Raw genomic sequence first — 14452 nt, forward strand, 5'->3', positions numbered from 1 at the left:
ACTGCAGAAATACCAGCAGCCATTTCCTGCATTCTCTTGAAGAGGTATCAGGCCACTCATCTCCTGTCTTATGCTCTCAAACAGCCTGTCCTAAGCATAGTTGGTAAGTTACTATCTATGTGTTAGTATGCAGTGTAAGAGGTACAATGCACATTAGAAGTATGTTGATGTATTAAATAGGTGTCATCAGTTTGTATTACCTCATGTTACACTGTATTGCAGATTACGTGTATCTATGTATTGCACAGTATGTGTTCTGAATACCTTGTTATTACATCCTATAGTTTCACCCTTTCCTGTCAAATCTACAATCAATGAAAGAAGGTTACAAGTTCACAGCCTCTCTTTTTCTTAAAGAAGACAGGGGGTTTAGCTATATGTCTCAATGCACACCGTGCTATCGTGTGAGGACAGAATAGTTGGTATGAACCTGAAATTGAAGAAGATTTTAATATGGGGGAAAACTGGGACGGACAGATAATGTGTGGAGGCGATACGCGAGTCTAAAGAAATGGGTTTTTAGGGTCCGCTTGAAACTGTGGGTATTGGGAATTAATCGAACTGTCCTGGGTAGTGCATTCCAAAGAATTGGCGCAGCACGCAAGAAATCTTGGAGACGGGAGTGGGAAGTTCGGATTATGGTGGATTTTAGTTTTAAGTCATTGGCAGAATGGAGGGCACGTGTAGGGTGGTAGACTGAGACAAGGGAGGAGATGTAGGGGAGTACTGAACCATGGAGCGCTTTGTGGGTAAGCGTGATAAGTTTAAATTGAACTCTATATTGGATGGGCAACCAATGCAATGACTGGCACAGGGAAGAGGCATCGGTGCAGCGGTTGGCGAGGAATATGATCCTGGCTGCTGCGTTAAGGATGGATTGGAGAGGGGAGAGTTTAGTAAGAGGGAGCCCGATAAATAGAGAGTTGCAGTATTCCAGACGAGAATGAATAAGAGCTACAGTAAAGGCCCTGTCACACATAACGAGATCGCTAGCGAGATCGTTGATACGTCACGGGTTTTTGCCGAGTCAAAGGTGAGAAAAGTCCTGATTCTTGAGATGTTTTTGAGGTGTAGATGACATGAACGAGCGAGTGATTTGATATGAGGAGTGAAGGAAAGATCTGAATCAAAAATGACCCCAAGAGAGCGGGCTTGTTGCTGGGGAGTAATGGTTGAGCCACAAACCGAAATGGCAATATCGGGCACAGGTTGGTTAGTGGAGGGAGGAAATATGAGTAGGTATATAGACATTACAGCATGGGATCACAAATGATTCTTTCTGTGAGGTAAATCATTTCCCTTCCTGTTTTTAAACAATGTTTTACTTCAAAGAAAGAATCAGCCACTATCCCGTGCTGTAATTCCAGTATAGTTTTTTTCCCCCAACTGCCCAGGAGATGTGGTATGATCAGACCATTTCCCTGTATGGTCAGACACAGCCATTACACAGTACATAGCAGGGGCACATTTATAAGATTATCTCAGCACAAGAACATTTTACTTAAATACATCCACTTGTGGAAGTAATTATTATTCCAAGATCGATGGATTAAAACGAACTTTTGTTTGTGGGAAAAACCCTTTAACATGTAATCATATAGGAGTGTTGCGTAGTCATATCTCAACTTTTAGGGAAAGAGGTCCTTATCTAGTTTTCTACATAGATTGTAACTATTTACTCTTGTTGAACCACTACTCCATCTAGTAGATGTTGTTAATATTGAACTATACAATATATACATGAAGTTCTCTTTTCTTCTTTTTGTGGTTATTGGATAACATGACCTTCCCAATACAACCATTCTCTGCACGTATGCAAAAGTAATCACGGCAGTTCTGGAAACAGAGGTGCACAAGTAGGATCCAAAACCATCAGTTATACTGTAAAAACACTTGGCACTCATTAGGTGTATTCAACAGAAATATATTCATTTGTTGTAGAGAAATCCAGACAGAATAAAGAGATGTTTCCGTCAAAACAAGTCCTTCATCATTCTAAATAAAGAAAAACATATAAAAAGTACAATAATCAAACAAAAAAAAAAATTACCTTATATTCATGTCACAACATTGTCATAACAAAAGGAAAGTAAAATATGCATAAACTAGCATCATGTTATTCGTGAGAGGAAATCAAATTCTAACATCTGTAATACAATTACATTCAACCCCTCAGACAACTGTGTATATTTTTCAAACAAGAAAAAAACTAAATAGAAAAAAACTAAATAGAAAGACATTGAACACACATATTGGAGATCAAGGTGAGTATGTGCGCATATACCAGTGTGTATTGCCTGAGATTATGTAACAATTGAAATGAATGCAGCAATCGCTTAATAAAGTGCACAGGAATATAGGAAAAGATGCAGCCATATGATTGAGGACAGCAGAAAACACATTCCCAGTCAGGCCAGGGCTAGTGAGATTACACCTGTACCCCTGAAAGAGCTATAATACAGATTCCACAAACAAAATAGCAAACAATGAATTTAACCCAAAAGGATATCATACTATCTGGAAGGTGAGGAAACTGTAAGCTGCAGCATCACGTGAAGTCTGCGGTGTCCACCGCTCAGACTGAAAGCGCTAAGGGGAATAGGGATAGTCAGGTGTAAATGACGCGGGACAGCAGAGGAGCGTGTGTGGAGCTAACCAATAGTAATCCAGGGGGCGTGTTCTAACTTATCTCGTCCGGAAATGAGAGAAAGTGTGCGGGCGACGGATCAATGAGATCCAAGGGGGCGTGGACAAGCGACACAGCTCAGGGGGAGTGGTTAGAGTCTGAATACAGCGCTTGTTGTGCCCAATACAAAAGAATAGGCAAGTTAGTGACGCCATGCAAGGAGAGTAGATCCCGGCCCAGAGCATGTTATACACTGATATGTGGGCACCCACAGTTACAATGGCTAGCATGTTTGGGAAGATTGGGATCCAGAGATGGAGGACATGGTCCAATCTGCAAGGAATATATTCTGAACTCTAGTAAAAAAAATTAGATGGTGAGCAAGACGAGGCAGATGTTAAAGAGAGAACAATAGTTTCTCCCAACCTCCTACAAAGTAAATATCATGCCAATACGTGTCACTTGTCAAGAGATGGTGCTCATATTCAGCATATTGTATAGGGCTCCTGAAACGTGACAAAAAAAAATCCACTGTCTTAAAGAGACAAAATAAGCATGTCTTCCTCCTCTCTCGGTACTGTCATGTAATCACATCATTGAGAGAGGAGAACTGCAGTGGTGAGCAGACATGAAGATGATTGTTCGAGTAGGTCCAGGAATAAAGGGATTAATTCTCCCTACTGGGGATAGATCAAAGGTTTTGCATGTGATGACATTACAGTGTGTATTGACATTATAGAGAATCTATCCTCCTTTCCTGGCACTTGTAATGACAGCACCCGGAGTGAAGAGGTGTCAGTGTGATCAGGTTTATACACATCTGTCTCTCACACTAAAAAAGACAGTTCTGACCATCACTGGGGGGTTTTGTTATTTTTTTTCTCTGTATGACACTGCCTTCTTATGATTGGGTAATGCCGTACAGAGGAAAAGTACTCCCCTCTCCCAAGGAAGAATCTCTGCAAACGCTAGCGTGTTGATGGGGAGATTAGCATATTAAGTGCCCTAAACTTTAGAAGCCAATATGTCCGCAAGGGAAAAAAGAAGAAAAAAATAAAAACTATTTTTAATCAGCTCTTTAGCCACTTTACTATGAGGCAGCACATGCAAAATATGGTGAAAGATGCTCTATAAAGGATTAATGAATGAGAAAATTGTGATTCATTAAAAAACTTATTGATTATCTATCCTTTAAGTAGGGTTGTATTGTTTAATCAATTTGGAATAACAGCAGGAAACAGAGATGGTACCAGGGAATCCTTGTAGAGCTTCAGCGATGCTTAAACAGCATATTTCATGTAAGCAGAACAGATGGCACAGCTGATGCATTTTATGTATTATTTATGCATTTTGTCTTTTATGCAAAAAAACACATAATAACAGAATTGGACGCATAAGTCCTTTTATCAAAGAGCACATCACTAAGATCTATTCTTCCTAATATACTAGATAGTAGTTTTTGCATTGATTTCAATCATACATTATACAGTATATGTAATGCATAGCTAAAAAATGCAACACATCAACTATGTGATTCCATACTGGTAAAATGTGCATTGATTTGCTTGTTTTGTTACTTTTGGACACATTTAGAAATATATCAAGTAATTAGTATATAGCTGAAATGCTTTGCAGCTTACTTAAATTTAATTTTCAGTTCATTTATACAATTTTTACTTATTTATTTTGGTAGAACCTAGTCATCAAGTGCCAATGATAATAAAGATATTACACTTGATACACAGCACCATATATTATTGATGTCTTCAGGAGTAAAAATAGAAGTTTTCTTGCTGCTGCTTTCACATTGGCAGACATTGGAACTTTACCTATTTTAGTGCTATATTGATTCTTCACATGAAGACGGAAGTTACTTGCTAGATTGTTGAAACGAACACCTTGCTTCGCTTTCTCCACTTGCTTTTTGAAATCTACCTTGTACCTTTAATCAATTGTAGATGAGATGGAGCTTTATTCCTACTACTGTAAAGATGACACACTGTAAGCACAACTGGAAAAAAAAGAAAATACGTTTTATTCACACACTTTGTGAATCTGATTGATTCAGTGGAGCGCTGTATGTGACGCGCCCCCTGGGACATATTCCTTTTTGAGGGGAATACCCGGCACCGGATCAGATGGGGGGTTGTAGTCTCCGAGCGGCTGTGACCCGGCCCCGTGCCCAGGGCGTCAAGCTCAGTGTTATGTGGCAGTCCTACAGATGTTATTAAGTTCTTAATGTCGACTACGCCACCCGTTGTGTTGCGGTCACTATGGCCGCCGCTGCAGCAGGGTCCGCTGAGGCTGATGGTGTAGGTGCAGCTTGTGATGGTATAACCCCCAACGGGTGGGGTATAGCCTCAGGGGGTCAGGTGCAGAGGATGGGGGTTGTAGTGGTGCAGCATAGATGTTAAAGGAAGACAGAGTCGGGTTGTGCAGTTTAGGGTATTTACTCACTGCTGATGTTCCGGTCACTCCAGCTTCAAGTGACCACCCGAGCCGTGCTGCGTCCACCAGGTCCTGGATCCAGCCAACCCCCAAGCGAGTCCGGAGCGTGACCCTGAGCTCTCCTTCTGTCCTTTCTCCGGCCGTCCCCACTAGTGATCCACCCAGGTCCAGCTCCCTCGGGCCTTCTGTTGGGTGACCCTTGGCCTTGGGTTCCCTGACCCTCCACGTGGTATGCCTTCGTGGTGGATGTGGTGGGTGGCCGTGGCAGACGCTGCCCACGGCCTCCGGTCTCTGGCTAGGGTGTGTTTTTGCCCCCACCAGCTTGGGTTCCGGTACCCTGATGCCGACTCTTCACCCGGTGCTTTTAGTTGGGGTCTTAGAGTCCTTTCTTCTGTTTCCCCCTCTGGGTCTCTCTTTCTTTCTCCTCTCTCTCTCTCTGGATCTGCTCTGCTCCTCTTCCTGTGACTCCTCTGCAAAGGCTGACAGACTGACCCTGATCTCTGATGGTGCCCACCTTATATACACCCTCTATGTGTGAGCTCAGGTGACCAGCACCCAATGAGCTCCTATCTTTACCCAGGCTGCTCCCCCTATCTGCCCCTACACTACTTGGGATGTACCACCCCCCTCCCACTCCAGCCAGGAACAGACTCGGTCGTACCTGCACATTTCTAAGTGGGAGTACCGTCGGTCTGTTCCTCGGAAATGGGATGTATGTAGTGCATGCAGCCTACCGAGCTCAGTTCCACACTCCATCCTTACCCGGGAGTGGAATATCACACCTCTGGGTTGAGGTGCAATACCCCTGTAGCAGCCGAATCCTCAGGGTGCTACATTCCCCCCTGGTAAATCACAGCACGTCCTCGGGCTGTAAGACAAAACACCACAACATACAAATTTTTGCATAAACATAAACATAATAAAACATATAAAATATAAAATATCATATATATATCAGCATCATCATAAAACTTTTCATAATAACATTCTCGTCGCCTCTGGCTCCTCCTCCGGTCACTGTGCAACGTGTGACCGGGTAAAGTGCGACAGTCTCTCTGGAAAACTGGTTTTCCCTATAAAACCGGTAGGGGGCGCTTTAGGAAGCGCAACTATATACAGGGGAAGTTGGCCGCTCTCAGTCCTCGGCCAGGTAGAGGGAAGGGAATGGCTGCTCACAGTCCTCAGCCTGGTATGGATTAAGGGGTTAACGGGTAAACAGTTCACTCAGCTGGTCCCAACGGGGACTATATATATATGTATCAACAGTTTCTTTGGTACCCGGTCGGGTAACTATTTACATCACTTGCTCTGCCGCACTCAACGGCGTCTTCCTCCTGCTCTTTGCTTACAGCTGGTTGTTACTTCAGACCCGTCCGGGTCCTCTTGCTCCTCCTCCTCGCACCGCAACTCCTCTTCCGTCAGGCGGTGTACGTGGAGGGCGTAAGGTCCTTTGGCACACTTGTGCCGGGTAAAGGTGACCTCGTCTCCGATGTAGAGGTCACGACCTCTGTGCCCCTCCGGCAGATGGGACTCCACGTCTCTGCGCGTGACAAAGACGTCGCCGGGGGTGTTGTTGTCTCTAATGAAGCCCCACCCGTGCTGCTGGTTAAACTTGATTACAGTCCCGGTGGTACGGGGACTGTGCGCTGCACGGGGGTCCCTCCTGGTCCGGCTCTTTTGCTCGGCGCTCCTTATTTGGGCCTGTTGTTCCCGGACCCGCCTCTCTCTCCGCTCCCTCGCAAACTCCTCGAGCTGTTGGCGGCAGCACTCCGCACGCTCTGCTGCAGCTGCCCTAGTTTCCTGAGTGAACCCCATTAGATCTTCTCCGGTGGGGTCCCACTCAAACTGTGCTTCCGCTAGCGGGGGCGAGATCCTTATTACGGGCTTCGGAGCCGGAATCAGGGGTGCACACATGGCCCCAACCCTCCTCTGGTGCTCCAGTTCGTAATACTTCTGGGGCCAGACGAAAGGCTGCCCGTCCGGCCACGTGTGCTGGGCAAACAAGTCCTCTCCCAGACGCGGCACCCTTGATTTTGCGGGTGCGGGCGCGGTGGTGGTGGCGCCCGGGTTGCCCAGGCCTTGCGGCCAGGCCTGGGGCACCTGGAAGGTGAAGGGCACCGTTAGGACGGCGGCGCCCTGGGCTACCTGGCCTTGCGGCCAGGCCGGAGGCTCCGCGGAGGTAGGGGGCGCTGTTCGTGTTGCGGCGCCCGGGAATTCTAGGCCCTGCGACCAGGCTGGTGGTACTTCCTGCTTGGTCACGCTCGGGGTCGAGGCGTGTGACGTCACAGGGGTCGCGGCGGCGGCTTCCGGTTGGGGCCTAGTCTGCGTCAGTGACATGGCGTTTTCGGGCACAGCAGGGGGACTTTCGGGCTCTGCGACGGGGAGCTGGGGCAGGTAAGCGGTGTCACGGCTTGGGGTATAGGCGTCCCCTTTACCTGCCTCCATGCGTTCGGCTCCCTCCTCGGCGCCGTCTCCGGCCTTGGGTCCTCCCGCGCCATCCTCAGAGGCGGTCTCCTTCCTCATCTCGGCTGGCGTGCTCCGGGTCTTGGTTTCAGCTTGCGTCTTGGTTTCAGCTTGCTGGGCCATCTCCCGGCTCCATTCCGCCAATATCTCGCGCTGTACCCGGGCCATCCTCCGTGCGAGGCCCTCCAGGGCAGTCTGCGCACACTCCCGGTCTCGGGGGAGCTGTGCAAGGACCTCCACTAGGCCTAGTGGGGTCGTGGTGTCCAGCAGGCTCCTGACCAACGGGTCGGTGCTGCTCTGCTCTTCTTCCAGCAGGCTCCTGGCCAGCGGGCCGGTGCTGCTCTGCTCTCTGGACATCTCCGGTTGAGCTTCTCTGCTACTCCTCTCCAGACTTCTTGTCTCCGGGTGCGCTCGCTCCAGACTGCTCCAGGCGGCACCCATCTTTGTTCTTTTCTCTCGTCTCCTCCCACTTCGAGGGCGGTCCCGGGGCCACTCGGTGACTGTCAGCTCCAGGGGTAGTTCTTTCACGCTGACAGACACCTCCAGCATCACAGTCTCTGTTGGTGGGGGCGGTTTCCACTTTTGGCGCCATTTTCTGTCCTGGCCCACGATGGGAGGTGGCCTCTTGCCCTCCTTTGGCACGCCCATAATGGCGTCCGCTGCTCTTCCAAGGCGGGAAATCTGCGGTTTTGGCGGGAACAAGTTGGAAATGGCGGACAATCGGCGGGAAACGACTGGTGATGGAGTCCGATGGCGTGGACCCTCCGGAACCGGCGGGAGACTTCTTTCTGAGGTAAACTTGCACTTTTCTTCAGGCACGCAGTACCCGGGTGTTGCGGGCACGTAATCCTGCCGACTACGCCAAAGTTGACGCGCCCCCTGGGACATATTCCTTTTTGAGGGGAATACCCGGCACCGGATCAGATGGGGGGTTGTAGTCTCCGAGCGGCTGTGACCCGGCCCCGTTCCCAGGGCGTCAAGCTCAGTGTTATGTGGCAGTCCTACAGATGTTATTAAGTTCTTAATGTCGACTACGCCACCCGTTGTGTTGCGGTCACTATGGCCGCCGCTGCAGCAGGGTCCGCTGAGGCTGATGGTGTAGGTGCAGCTTGTGATGGTATAACCCCCAACGGGTGGGGTATAGCCTCAGGGGGTCAGGTGCAGAGGATGGGGGTTGTAGTGGTGCAGCATAGATGTTAAAGGAAGACAGAGTCGGGTTGTGCAGTTTAGGGTATTTACTCACTGCTGATGTTCCGGTCACTCCAGCTTCAAGTGACCACCCGAGCCGTGCTGCGTCCACCAGGTCCTGGATCCAGCCAACCCCCAAGCGAGTCCGGAGCGTGACCCTGAGCTCTCCTTCTGTCCTTTCTCCGGCCGTCCCCACTAGTGATCCACCCAGGTCCAGCTCCCTCGGGCCTTCTGTTGGGTGACCCTTGGCCTTGGGTTCCCTGACCCTCCACGTGGTATGCCTTCATGGTGGATGTGGTGGGTGGCCGTGGCAGACGCTGCCCACGGCCTCCGGTCTCTGGCTAGGGTGTGTTTTTGCCCCCACCAGCTTGGGTTCCGGTACCCTGATGCCGACTCTTCACCCGGTGCTTTTAGTTGGGGTCTTAGAGTCCTTTCTTCTGTTTCCCCCTCTGGGTCTCTCTTTCTTTCTCCTCTCTCTCTCTCTGGATCTGCTCTGCTCCTCTTCCTGTGACTCCTCTGCAAAGGCTGACAGACTGACCCTGATCTCTGATGGTGCCCACCTTATATACACCCTCTATGTGTGAGCTCAGGTGACCAGCACCCAATGAGCTCCTATCTTTACCCAGGCTGCTCCCCCTATCTGCCCCTACACTACTTGGGATGTACCACCCCCCTCCCACTCCAGCCAGGAACAGACTCGGTCGTACCTGCACATTTCTAAGTGGGAGTACCGTCGGTCTGTTCCTCGGAAATGGGATGTATGTAGTGCATGCAGCCTACCGAGCTCAGTTCCACACTCCATCCTTACCCGGGAGTGGAATATCACACCTCTGGGTTGAGGTGCAATACCCCTGTAGCAGCCGAATCCTCAGGGTGCTACATATGTATAAATTCTTGAGTAAAATCATTATTATTATTGAACCTTATACATAGACCTGTATTATCGATCTGTGATCTCTAATATGGTGCCTGTAGTGATATATTAATGTGACAATTGTATCTACTTATTCATTAACTCTTTAAGTAACACCCGTGCCAGAATTCCCTTGCTTCAATACTCATAGCAGATCATCTGTAAACCAGTTGAAGCTCCTCGATAAAAACAGCGAGACACATGAAAACTTGAACTAGAACCATCCATTTCACTAAGCAACCATACTTTCCTCCGAATTTAGCTTACTTTTATCTAACTTATATTATTATTATCATAGTGGAAACAAACATGTTTGTTTTGGGGTATTTGGAGGAGAGTTATACTCAAAAAAAGTCCAAAATAGTAAAGTCAGACATTTCAAAATACTAAACACCAACAGATTTGTTGCGGCATATGACCGCCAGATAAAAAGAGATTCCGACACTTAAATAATAAAATGTATCAAATTTTGTTTTCAGAATATATGAAAAAAAAGTATTAAAAAGACAGGGTGAAAAACCTCCAAAATACAAAATGGGGTTGGAAACACAGCATTATTTCATATATAATAGCTCAAAGAATTGCAAGACAGCGTGTATTGAATTTGAATAAATAAATTCCATCATGTATCAAAGGGATGGTCCCAAATCTGGATGATAGTGTAAGATATAAAGCCATATGCATCCACTCAAAAAAGGTAACTCAGGAGTTGAAATAGCAGCACTAATAAAATAATGTGCAAGTGGAGCAGTGTAAGTACTCCAATTTTACTATTCCTATTGCATAAAGTAAGCCAGTAAGTAAAGCCAGAAGATTGATGTGGCTAGCCTGGGCCAGTTGAGTTACACAGATGAGGGAAAGCAATGCAATACCTAGAGATGCAGTGGATCCAGAGAACGCTGGAGATGGCTGTGTCCTCCCCACACACCTGCCTTATTTAATACGTTTTTTTCATATTTTCTGAAATTAAAATGTGATAGATTTTATTATTTAAGTGTCGGAATCTCTTCTTATCTGGTGGTCATATGCCGCAACAGATCTGCTGTTATTTGGGGAAGAGTGTCAAGCTCAGTTTTTTTCAGTGTGTAATAGGGTTTCACTCTTCATAGGTTTTGCAACATCGAAAAATAGATTTGACTAGATGTAGGCTCAGACTGCACAGAACTTGTTTGTAGTCTGCTACCAAGGAGACACATGGTTACTTTTCTTTGTGTGTTTAGGTATATCAAAGCTAATCCAATGCAGGAAACAAGCTTGCAGGAATAAGACAGTGAGTAATCAGAGAAAGAAAGCATTCAGTTAGGCACGTTAAAAGAGTAGACAATTAGAACATAAAGTAACAACAGAAAGCTGTAATACTATATGTGACATCTGTGTCAGTGTCCCCCTTCCTTTGTTTCTGCTACACTCACCAGGTGGCATTGGTCAGTTGTGATTCTCTGGAACCTGTGATGCTATCTCAGCCAAGAGCTTGGTGGGTATAATCTATATTCAGTTTTCTGCTGTTAACCCTGAGTGGGACTGCCGGCTAATTAGGTTCCTAAATTCATGTTTCCTATTGACAGTTATAGTTCTAGACCTTGCCCACATGTGTTTTTCTGCGTTGTCTTGCTACTAGTGTCCTGTCGTTTTGGCTTCGGCCTACTTTCTTACCATCTTTCTGCATGACCTCTTGCTCCGGGTCCAGACATACTGGTTTTGACGCAACTTGTTGACCACCCTGTGTAAGTCAACTTCACGGTCAGGTTACTATGCACATTGTGACAGTATAGCTGACTGAAAAAAATATATTTCAAATCCAGATGTGACGGATCAAATTAAGTACTTGAGCCAGTTTCTTCAGGATCTTGTAGTATGCATTCACCTTTCAGAAGCCTCCTACTTTCAAACTGCTGCAGCACAGCTGACTGAGTACACCTGAAGTGAATTTACCAGAACTTTTTTTTACAGTTGTTGACTGTACTTCAGACTCCACCTAAAATCACCTGGTGCAGAAAACAAGTGTGTGGAAATTATAATTTCCCTGCTGCAAGGCCACAGACTTAGTTTAAGCCTTTTCCTTACTTGTTGGTGCTCCAGAACTCACCTGAGTTCACACATGCTCCTGTATGATGACTCAGACCTATTAGCATTTGCAGAAACCAATTTAGCAGTCCTAAGCTTAGTGTAACATAATGCTTATGAATACTGCACTGACTTTTGGCACTGGGCCACTCACTCACAGTGAAATGACCAGACCCTTTGCTATCAATTTTGTACTTGACAGAATGACCTAGTCAAGGACATATTAATATAGCTCCCTCCTCCTGACTATCCATCTCAAAAGGTGTTTGCTTGAATTTAAACAGGAATGTACTACTGACTAGTATTGTCAGAAATCTTTCCTGCTCCTTCCAAATTCTCTACGATGTGGCTTCTGCTGGTGCCATTGCAAATGCACAGCCATGCTATGTACACATCTTATGACTGCCTGCCCAGTTTGTTTTGTAGTGCTAGACTTTTCTGCGGGGCTCTACACTGCCAGTCTTCTCCTTGCCTACACCATACTAATTCTGTATCATGTAGTTTCTTCCGCTGCCACCACCACTGCACAGTCACACAAGCCACCTATCTCCTAGCTGCCTGCAAACAGTATTTAATAGTGCCAGACTGTACTGCTTCTGCCTGGCTTGCACTGGCAAACATCATCCTGCTGACCACATTTTAACTCTGTACTATGTTGCCACTATTCAACCATGCCAGCCACCACACCACATCTCTTGCCTCCACACTGTGTTTTATAGTGATGGACTGCACGATTGATGCAAAACAAATTCTCTTGAGGGTACAGAAACATCAAACTGCTCACAAAATAGGGCTCACTTTTGGAAGTTTTGTTGACAACAAACAATGGCTTCTTCACTTGAACAACAGCTAGCCTTTTGCTGCTTCGTAAAAACAAGGATAATTTTAGTAATATTTGGAAAGCTTGTTAAAAAGTCTTTGTAATTGTTTGCTCATTCTCAGAATAAAAACAAAACAAAATCTAAGATAGAAATAAAATGAACATATACTCTGCTGTAAGTAAGTAAAAAATGATCGTGCATATAATTAATATAGAGTACTTATTAAATAATGTTTTTTTATCAAAAAAGTGTACAAGCCATCTCACCAATGCCAAGGTGTACCCAATAGGGATGGTCCTAACCTCAATGTGAATAAGGGTCGAACAGGATCAGGGCTCAACTATGGACTACCAGCAATGGGAAGCTATGTAAATGTAATGCCAAGATTAAAAAAAAGGGAGTACATGCCCTTGCATGCACTGAGTGCGAGAACCTGAACCAAAACCAAAATAAGTTAACTGGATATAAATTGGTATATATGCAATGTGTAGAAGAATGTCCACACTGACCAATAAACAGGCAAAACCTAAGATAAAAATAAAATGAACATATACCCTGCTGTAAGTAAAAAGCAGTAGTGCATATAAATAACATAGGGTACTTATTAAACACTTGTTTTGATCAAAAAGCTTAAAAGCCATCCCAACAGCGCCAAAGTGTACCCAGTTGGGACAGTCCTAACCTTTTTCGTTTTATTTTGAGAATAGCAAACCTGTTGCAGATAAAAAAAAAATTGTTTCTTTTCACACCATTACATCTTTCTAAAGTTCTGCTGAGCAAACCTGCTCCATAAATAAAGGAATACTTTTTGATGATTTGTAAAAAAAAGTTTTAATGATAATGGTTAGAAATTGTATTTATGCCACATTCCACTTCCAATTCTATGATTACATTGCTGAGCTTTCCAAAGTTTCCGTATGTAAGTTCATATGAAGGAGTTGACTACAGAAAATATTCTAAAACATCCAAAATTGAGTAGTAAGTGGTTTATATCTTGTAATGACTAACCAAAAAGATGGTAACAAATAGCATGCTTTCAAGACTACTCCAGTGTCTTCAAAAGGCATAGTATAGCACAAAATCTGAATAGTTACATATATACAGTATATAGTCACATTAGAAAATATTCTATTTTTTAAAACATTCTCCATCGCCAAACAAATAGACACATCTATAAAATAACCAGGGATGCGTGTCTCTGTCTGAAGCCTTTATAGACTGCGCATGCACGATGCACAGTCTGGCTCCAGACAGAAGCACGCATGGAGCAGTTACAGGTAAGAGGAGTGTGTATGGCGCCAGAGATCATGGTATGCATAGACACTGAATGTATACGACAATCTCCGGCACCATACTTACATACTTACCTGACCTGGAGGAGTGTTACTGCGGCACCTCTCTTTGCCGGAGACCGGGGCAGAAGTGAGGCGTCGGATTGGCGCATGCACATAGCGCTATCCGGCGCCATTTTACTGAAGACACATTTGCAGTGTGTTCTTCAGCAAAATGGTGCGGGACAGCGCAGTATGGGCACACGCGTACTCCGGCGTCACACTCCTCCCCTGGCCTCCGGCAGAACAGGACCCTGCAGCGCTGGAGCACAGGGAAGAAAGGTGAGTATAAGTGTTTATTTTTTTGTATGTGTGTACAGTGTGAAAGGGATGAGGGGACCACACATACCAGGATTTGGGGGGGGGGTGAGGGGGCCACACATACCTGGATTGTGGGATGAGGGGTACCACACATGTTCACTCCTTTTTAGATGCAGACTAAAGAGCATATCTAATTTGATGCAGGTGTTAGTTTTGGAAATGAAAATTTACAGGGTGATTCCATAATTTTTTTCTCAGAATTGAGTGATTCCATAATTTTTTCCCTCTGCTTGGTCTGAAAAAAATTACCCTTACTGAGTACCACATTTTTAATCTT

Source organism: Phyllobates terribilis, unplaced genomic scaffold (assembly GCF_046119375.1).
Source record: "Phyllobates terribilis strain yellow unplaced genomic scaffold, ASM4611937v1 Scaffold_5__5_contigs__length_657084704, whole genome shotgun sequence".
Classification (NCBI taxonomy): domain Eukaryota; kingdom Metazoa; phylum Chordata; class Amphibia; order Anura; family Dendrobatidae; genus Phyllobates; species Phyllobates terribilis.